This window comes from Zootoca vivipara, chromosome 3 (genome assembly GCF_965207765.1).
Source record: "Zootoca vivipara chromosome 3, rZooViv2.hap1.1, whole genome shotgun sequence".
In the NCBI taxonomy this organism is placed as follows: Eukaryota; Metazoa; Chordata; class Lepidosauria; order Squamata; family Lacertidae; genus Zootoca; species Zootoca vivipara.
The window spans coordinates 6,336,322-6,344,718 of NC_142586.1; positions in this window are offsets into that span (position 1 = coordinate 6,336,322).

Below are 8,397 nucleotides of genomic sequence, written 5' to 3' on the forward strand. Positions count from 1 at the left end.
ACCAAATTACCAAGACTGTGTGGGAATATGAGGCAAAGTACAAAGATAAATATTTCATGGTGTCTTCAGGAGCATTTGCTACAACTTCTCTGTTTCCTACCACCTTTCCTGCAGTACTTTTGTACCTTCAGACTATTCTATGCATCCCACTTGCAGAATTATCCTCCCGAATGTCTCTTAGCATATGCCACTTCCAAATGGCACATTGAATTCCAAGTCCCCAGGTGCCTGCATCTCATTTCTTGACTGACACTGACTTCGGCAGGAGCTTTCAGAAGCTCAGCTGCAGGGTTTTTTTTTTTTGGTCAATCTGAGAAAACTCACACAAAAAAACCAATGGTAATAAACAAGCCATCTACGGCAGATTATTTTACTTTGAACTGTGGCCCCCTTCATTTTTAGTTTGAATTGCCAACCCCACTTAAAAACAAACCATGGGGCGTAGCTATCTTGGTGGCCAAGCAGGTGCTAGCATACTGCACATAGCTTATGCTCATGGACTTCTTGTGGGTGTGTAGTGGTTAAGAGTGGTGGATTTGTAATCTGGTGAACCGGGTTTGATTCCCTGCTCCTCCACATGCAGCTGCTGGGTGACCTTGGGCTAGTCACACTTCTCTGAAGTCTCTCAGCTTCACTCACCTCACAGAGTGTTTGTTGTGGGGGAGGAAGGGAAAGGAGAATGTTACGTAGCTGCTTTGAGACTCCTTCGGGTAGTGATAAAGCGGGATATCAAACCCAAACTCCTCCTCCTTCTCTGTAGCTTACATGTATCAAGATATTGCTTGAAATATGTATCCTGATAAGATTTCTTGAAAACTGTAGTTTAATTTGGAAACAGAGTCTGTCATAGCTGCCAAGTTTTCCCTTTTCTCGCGAGGAAGCCTATTCAGCATAAGGGAAAATCCCTTTAAAAAAGGGATAACTTGGCAGCTATGAAACAGAGTGGAACGGAATTCCAGATAAAAATATCTGAAAGTGACATGGGCCCACCTCTCAAACAGGCTATCAAAATCAACACCATGACATAGGGTGTGATCAGCCATCTAACCAACAGTGCAAGAGAGCATTCATGCCAAGAAGAGGAAATCTGTGGCTGCCATCATCATTGACCATTGGCTATCCTGGTTGGGGCTGATGGGAACTGGAGTCTAGTCTGTAACACCTGAAGGCCTATAGGTTCCCCATGTCAGAGTCGTAAAACAAAATTCCCTTGTCTGAACCTTGTGCAGAAATTAAGAAGGAGAATTAAAGTTTTGATGTAGAACAGCCTTAAATACTAATGATAAAAGAGAAATGTTGCAGAAAGAACAAAAGAAATCCTTTGCAAACAAGCAAGAAGTTCCAGTCCTACAAACCTACAAACTCTCTTCAGGGTGAGCATCTGCACTAAAACAGAAATTCTCTGCCTTTCTGTACACACACACACACACACACACACACACACACACACACAGAGAGAGAGAGAGAGAGAGAGAGAGAGAGAGAGAGAGAGAGAGAGAGAGAGAGAGTTAACTACACACATACAGCTTCTTGGGATACAACTCATGAGCTGTATGTCATAGATTATAGAATCATAGAGTTGTAAGAGACCACAAGGGCCATCCAGTCCAACCCCCTGCCAAGCAGGAAACACCATCAAAGCATTCTTGACATATGCTTGTCAAGCCTCTGCTTAAAGACCTCCAAAGAAGGAGACTCCACCACACTCCTTGGTAGCAAATTCCACTGCTGAACAGCTCTTATTGTCAGGAAGTTCTTCCTAATGTTTAGGTGGAATCTTCTTTCTTGTAGTTTGAATCCATTGCTCCGTGTCCGCTTCTCTGGAGCAGCAGAAAACAACCTTTCTCCCTCCTCTATATGACATCCTTTTATATATTTGAACATGGCTATCATATCACCCCTTAACCTTCTCTTTTCCAGGCTAAACATACCCAGCTCCCTAAGCCGTTCCTCATAAGGCATCGTTTCCAGGCCTTTGACCATTTCGGTTGCCCGCTTCTGGACACGTTCCAGCTTGTCTGTATCCTTCTTGAACTGTGGTATTAGAAGAACAATTCGTGACAAGTCATGAAGTTGCTTACCTCGCCCTCAATGGAAAAGCACCAGCCTTTAGCAGTAGGCTTCCCATTATAACATTTTAAACCACACTATATTCAAACATGACATGTCGTGTACATTAAACGTATAACTTCAACGCCCCATCACCTATCTATTAACGGGATTTTTTTTCCTAATTAATTGTCTCTGCAAACACTGACTGGAAACATTCAAAATCGGGGGGGGGGGGGTTAAATGTGGTGGCTCCTCACTTGTGGAATGGTCTTCCCAGGGGGTCTCACCTGGCACCTTCATTGCGTATCTTTAGGCACTAGGCAAAAACATTGCCTCATTAAGCAACCTGTGGCTTTTTAAACTGTGTGTGTGTGTGGGAGGGGGTATTGGTTTTGTTCGTTAGTTTAGTACAGGGGTCCCCAGACTTACCGGGCTTTGGGTAAGTCTGTATTTTTGTGTTTTTGTATCGTGAGCCGCTCTGTGATCCTCAAATGAAAATAAATAAACTAAAAATCAAATAAATAAACAATATGTACCCTTTGTCAAACTGCAGGCAGAGACTTTCAGACACGTCATCTCTTATCCCTCTCATCTTTTCCAAAGTACCACAATGTTGTGCTTTCATTTGCTAAATCTTAACTTGTACCCAGTGTTGCGGTTACCCCTATAGAAGTTATAATTGCTTCTGAGCTGGCAGAAGGGTGACAGCCGAATTTTTGATTTCTGTAACTTGGCTGGCATAATTGATTCATTGTGTTTTTATGTGTTTTGATAAATGAAGCAAATCCATGTTTCGGTTAAATTTAACATTTAAACCTGAAGACAAATATTTGAATAAGCGGTGGAAATAATAAATTACGGAGGTGAAGTGATTTCATTGCTTCTGAATGTTCTGTTGGGATTAAAAAGGAAATGACTGCATGTTTGTATCGCCACATGGGCTAGGAATATATACTTAGACTTAACTTCCTCTATAGCCCTAGCTGTCCTAATATATACCTGACTTGGTTTAAAGGATTGTCTCTGTGTTCAGGAAAGGCAATTTCAAACAAAAACAACTTAGTATGTTTCAGGCCTGGAAGTACCTGCCTCAGAAGAGTTTAATGAGCACTACATTACTTTGACCATTTGCACTCTAGCATTTCTCATTTTCTAGCCTGCATAATTCAATTAAAGGCTGTGGATCTGGTTTAGGAAAGATCGGACTTCAGGGAATTGAGATTTATTTCAAGGCTGGTTTCTTTAAAAGGCGAAACAGGCTGGCTGAGGTAAGCTAACAACCCCCTTTTTAAAACAAAAAAACAAACCCAAAGCTATAGGAAACGTAACCTCTTGCGATAGAGATATTTTAATGAAAATTAAATTTACGGCCCAAAGTTGAATCACTGTGCTGTGTAACTCTCTCCCTCTTTTTATACTGCTAAAGATTTTGCATGCCCATTAGCCACGAAGTCAAACATCCTATATTCCCCACTGCATAGATCCCTTGTCGCCGACTCTGGTTTCCAAAGCCATTTTCCTGCTGGACCCTTTCTGGCACCACATCTGTCAACCTTGCATTTCACCACTGGTTGTTTCGGGTTAAATGAGATCCAGCATTACATCCAAGTAGCACTCAAAACCAGCATTAAAGCTGTAGGCCCTTCCGAAACTTAGAAAAATGACACCCCCTGTTTCCGTTGCGGAAAATGAAAATTATATAGATCACCATGCTTTCCAAGTAAGGTCCAGGACATTATTTCCCAAGATGTGTTGGATAAATATAGGAGGAACAAGAAGCAGGTAATTTTCAGGGGACCTCTGTTGACAAAAATATAAAGGTCTAAAGTAGGCAGTTCCTAGTCTTGAAACTAGGAAGGGTGTTGTCTGGGAATAACCATGGAAAGTAGTTGTTAGGGCAAAATTCTGGGTGCGAGAATGCTCAGCCACCCAGCTCATCAGGCAAGGGCCTGTGGTCGTTGCGGAGTATAAAAGGAAGGAGTCCAGCCACGATCCGGAGCAAACAGCAAGGTTTATTACTGAGCAGCAGGTTCAATGCCAGACTGAACACCGTGAACAGGGCTGCAAGAACTTTTAAAAGTTCCCACCACCATCCCATAATGCACATCGAAAGCATCATACATACATCACTTGTGACAGGGTAAAACGTCAGAAAAGGGGAAGGTGCAAAGGGCATTAGCATACAGGTAAACAGGATTAACATAAGGTAACAATGCACGATGTCCCAGGACATTGATAAGCAAGTACCAGTAAGTATCTGGGAGGGGATCCTTGAGTATCTGGCGGGGGGGGGGGCAATGGGTCCAGGTGTGTGTATTGCCTCTGGCTTCGGAGGGTCGGGAATGGCAGGAGATGGTACCTGAATGCATTATAGATATGCAGAGGAGCACCACCATAGCTACGTGACCTCTCGCTTAAAGGATTATGGCTGTTCCCTGCATCCCTGAGAGCCCTTGGCCAGAGTAGCAAAAGGGGGTTTCATTTAGAAATACAGATACACGGTATTCATTCATAAAGAAATATGGTTACATAGAGTCTCAGGCAACAGAGAAAGGGTAGGAAAGGGAGCCTTTATTACACAGGGCTTGGTCTTGAGGGGTTTGTGTTGGTGCGATACTAGAGTGGTGTTGTAGGATCAGACGGGGTCCCCTTGAGGGCATTTGTGCCAATATTGATTCCCAAATGAAGCCTTGTTTGGGTGCCCCCCCTATAAAATTCCCTAACAGTAGTACAGTCAGTGGTAGAGTACATGTTCCACAGGTAGTTCTCAGGCTCAGTCGCAAGCATCTCCAGGCAATGGGAAATACCCCTGTCTGAAACCTTGGAGAGCTATTACCAGTCAGGAGAAGACATTTTTGGGCTAGATGGACCAATGGATGGACTCAGTATAAACCAGCTTTACTTTTTTTTTAAAAAAAATCCATCCCAGGAGCCTCTTGAATTGGCCTGTCCTTCCCCCCCAGAGCTGGTGCTCTTCTGATGTTGATAGGCTCCACTTCCTTTCAACCCCAGCCAGCTTCGCCAATGGTCAGGGATGATGGGAGATGGTGTCCAAAATATTTGGGGGGCCCATCAAATTACAGAAGGCTGCCATAAATACAACAAACATGCCCCCCCAACAAACGATGCTCCTGTGGTATGAAGACAATTGTTCACGAATGCTCTCCAAGTTCTAAGGTGCTCAATCTTGAAAGCATAGCATGTGCGAGCTTTTTTTGCGGAGAAAGTCCTGCTGCTTCGCCGTGACCTCCCTGCCAATTTGGATACAGGAACGGAACTGGAGGCCCCTCAACTGTCTTCAGGTCCAGTGTTGGACCATTTTGATTGGATACTCCCCGCTGATGTGGACAGATTCCTCTGAGCCGGTAGGCCCACCACTTGCCTCCTTGACCCATGCTCGTCTTGGCTGATTAGAACGTGTCCAGACGTCGTGCGGGTTCCCCTGGTTGAAATCATCAATTTGTCCCTTTGCATGGGGACATTCCCAGAGGAGCTGAAGGAAGCAGTGGTGTGTCTGCTCTTAAAGAAAATTTCATTAGATCCTTTAGATCTAGCCAATTACCGCCCAGTTTTGAATCTTCCATATCTGGGTAAGGTAATTGAGAGAGCAGTTGCTGAACAGCTTGGTAGGTTTCTGGAGGAAACATTGGCTCTAGATCCATTCCAGTCCGGTTTCCGTCCTGATTTCAGGACCGAGATGGTTCTGGTCGCCCTAACAGATTATCTCTGTAGACAACTGGACCGAGGTGGGTCGGGACTGCTGATTCTTTTAGATTTGTCAGCAGCCTTTGACATGGTTAATCACGATCTTCTGGACCACCGCCTTGCTGATGTGGGGATTCAGGACACAGCCCGACAATGGCTGCGCTCCTTCATCTCTGGTCGGGGACAGAGGGTGGCGCTAGGGAGGGAGATGCCGTTGCGTCATTCCTTGGTGTGTGGAGTGCCACAGGGCGCAATCCTTTCCCCGCTGCTTTTCAACATCTTTATGTGCCCCCTCACCCAGATTGTCTGGAGCTTTGGGCTGGGTTGTCACCAATATGCTGACGACACTCAGCTCTATCTGCTGATGGACGGCCCACCCAACTTGGCCCCGGACACACTGACCAGATGCTTGGAGGCTGTGGCTGGATGGCTTCGTGGGAGCCAACTGAAATTAAATCCTTCGAAGACAGAGGTCCTCTGGCTGGGTCGAGATGGTATAGGGTTGGGGGACCAACTCCCTTCTCTTGCGGGGCTCAATTATTGCCAGTGCCTTCCGTTAAGAGTTTGGGTGTAATCCTTGATGCCTCCCTTGGCTTTAATTATGTGCTTCTGCTTTATGGAAATTAAGTTAATTGCTTAATTTCTTTGGTGTCTGAAAACTCAACACCTCTATGTTTGTGTTGTTTGAAATCCAGTTTGGGTGAATGTACAAGCCAGGGGCCTTCATAATGTTTTCACCACATGCTAACAAGACCAGTGTTTAAATTTCTGGCGACATCATGTTTTGAGACAGAGATTAAAGCACTGTTCACCCGGACACTATTAAGGGTGGGGGCAGAATGTTACCTTATTTCTGACACAGTGGCCTATAAAAAAGTGGCCTTTATAAAAAAAAAGATGTGTCTCAAAATTTACTAAAAGATGTGGAAAGGATGGTAAGCACTCCTAATTTGACTGATTTTCTCCATCCTCACACTTAGAGGAAAGTTACTTAGAGAGCCTCATAACCTTGTGACATTGCGTTCTCTGCCCAGCCCCCAACATTCTGGCAACTCCAGCACATACTGGCCTTTGTGGTCTGGTTCCTTTAAAATCCCTGAATTATTCCAGTATTTCCAGAAAGGTGCATCAGATATCTTCCTATTGCATCCATCATAATAAGTCTCTTTGGCCTTCAGGATCAAAGTGCACAGATTCGTAGGATCGCTCTGGCATGCCCTTACTGCTGGAGAATGCAACCCATTTGTTAATTTCAGAGCAGAAGCGCTTTCTGTCTCCGTTAATATGAAGTCATATTGCTATGTATCTCCTGGGACAAATTCATAGCTGGCATAAATGAGTGCAACTCCATTGACTTCAGATAGGCTAGCCAGGATGCCATCTGACTTGCCATGGATAGCATTAAAGCACACATATGAACTTTGCTATTTTAAGCAATAAATCAGGTCATCTGCTTTAATCGTCTCTTTGTCCTTAGTGGCAGCTGGCTGCATTGATTAGTACAGTGGACAGGAGTAAAAGAGCAGTTAACAGACCGATTCAGCTGGGCTACATGTCTCTTGGAATCCCATTTGTTGGGGTTGTGTTTGTTAACATAACCCTTGCCAATTCTTGTGAAAGTGAGAGCCTAATGGTGCAGTTTAGAATATAACATTCAGGAAACAGCATACACGCATGATGCCAGAGTTTCATCATTCCCTCCAGAGCGCTGTTGTCACACCTCATCCTGATCTTGTTTTTCTTTTAAAACATGGTGCTTGTTAATAATGAAATGTGCAATTCTGAAACTTAGCCAGTTTTGGAGAAGCTTGTGGTGGCAGCTGTTCAACACGCAGGCTTTCCCGTGCCATCAGAACGAGGCATAACCCAGGCACATATTTCCTTTGTGCCATGGTCTCTATTCAGCAGTGATATAATGAACGAGGCCTCCATTTGCGCATGTAGCCGGGGGGGTGGGGGGTGGGGTTGAGAGCAGTTGTTGTGCAACAAGGAACGGGTGAATCTATCAGTTTTAGTTGCTCATTTCCCCCAGTTCTAAGTTCAGTGCACCACATTTCTGCATCAGTCTGCATCTTGTTTCATAAAAGGTCATCACAAAGATTGTCAGCATTTTTGTACACAGCTCTCCTAATGTGCCCATGTTTGCAAGCAATTTCCCCTATAATGCATTCTTATGTTACTTTCGCTAATATATGAATTTTAATGCACAATTTCCCTTAATCTCTCTCTCTCTCTCTTTACACATTTTGTGTTGGAGTGGTGCACCGGAAAATTCAGAGCAGCCTGCATTTCAAAAGATGAGCTACGTTTTGGTATACACATTGTTTTGGGAGGTGTGCATTAGGTCAGTTCACATTAAAAAGCAAATTGAACTGAATTCCCCCCCCCCCCATCCCTGGCTGCAACCTACGCTCCCTTTTTCACAGCCCTTCTTGCTGGATGAGTGCTGTCTGATCATGCCAGTGCTATACTTCAGCAACAGAAGGGGACACAGCCCCCAAAGCAGGCATAGCTAACATGCTCTTTCTAAATCCTTGACCATTAGCTATGGTGGCTGGAGCTGATGGGACTTGCGTTCCATCACCATCTGGAGGGCACTGCATTGACCATTAATGTCCTAAGGGGGTTGTAAAAAATAAA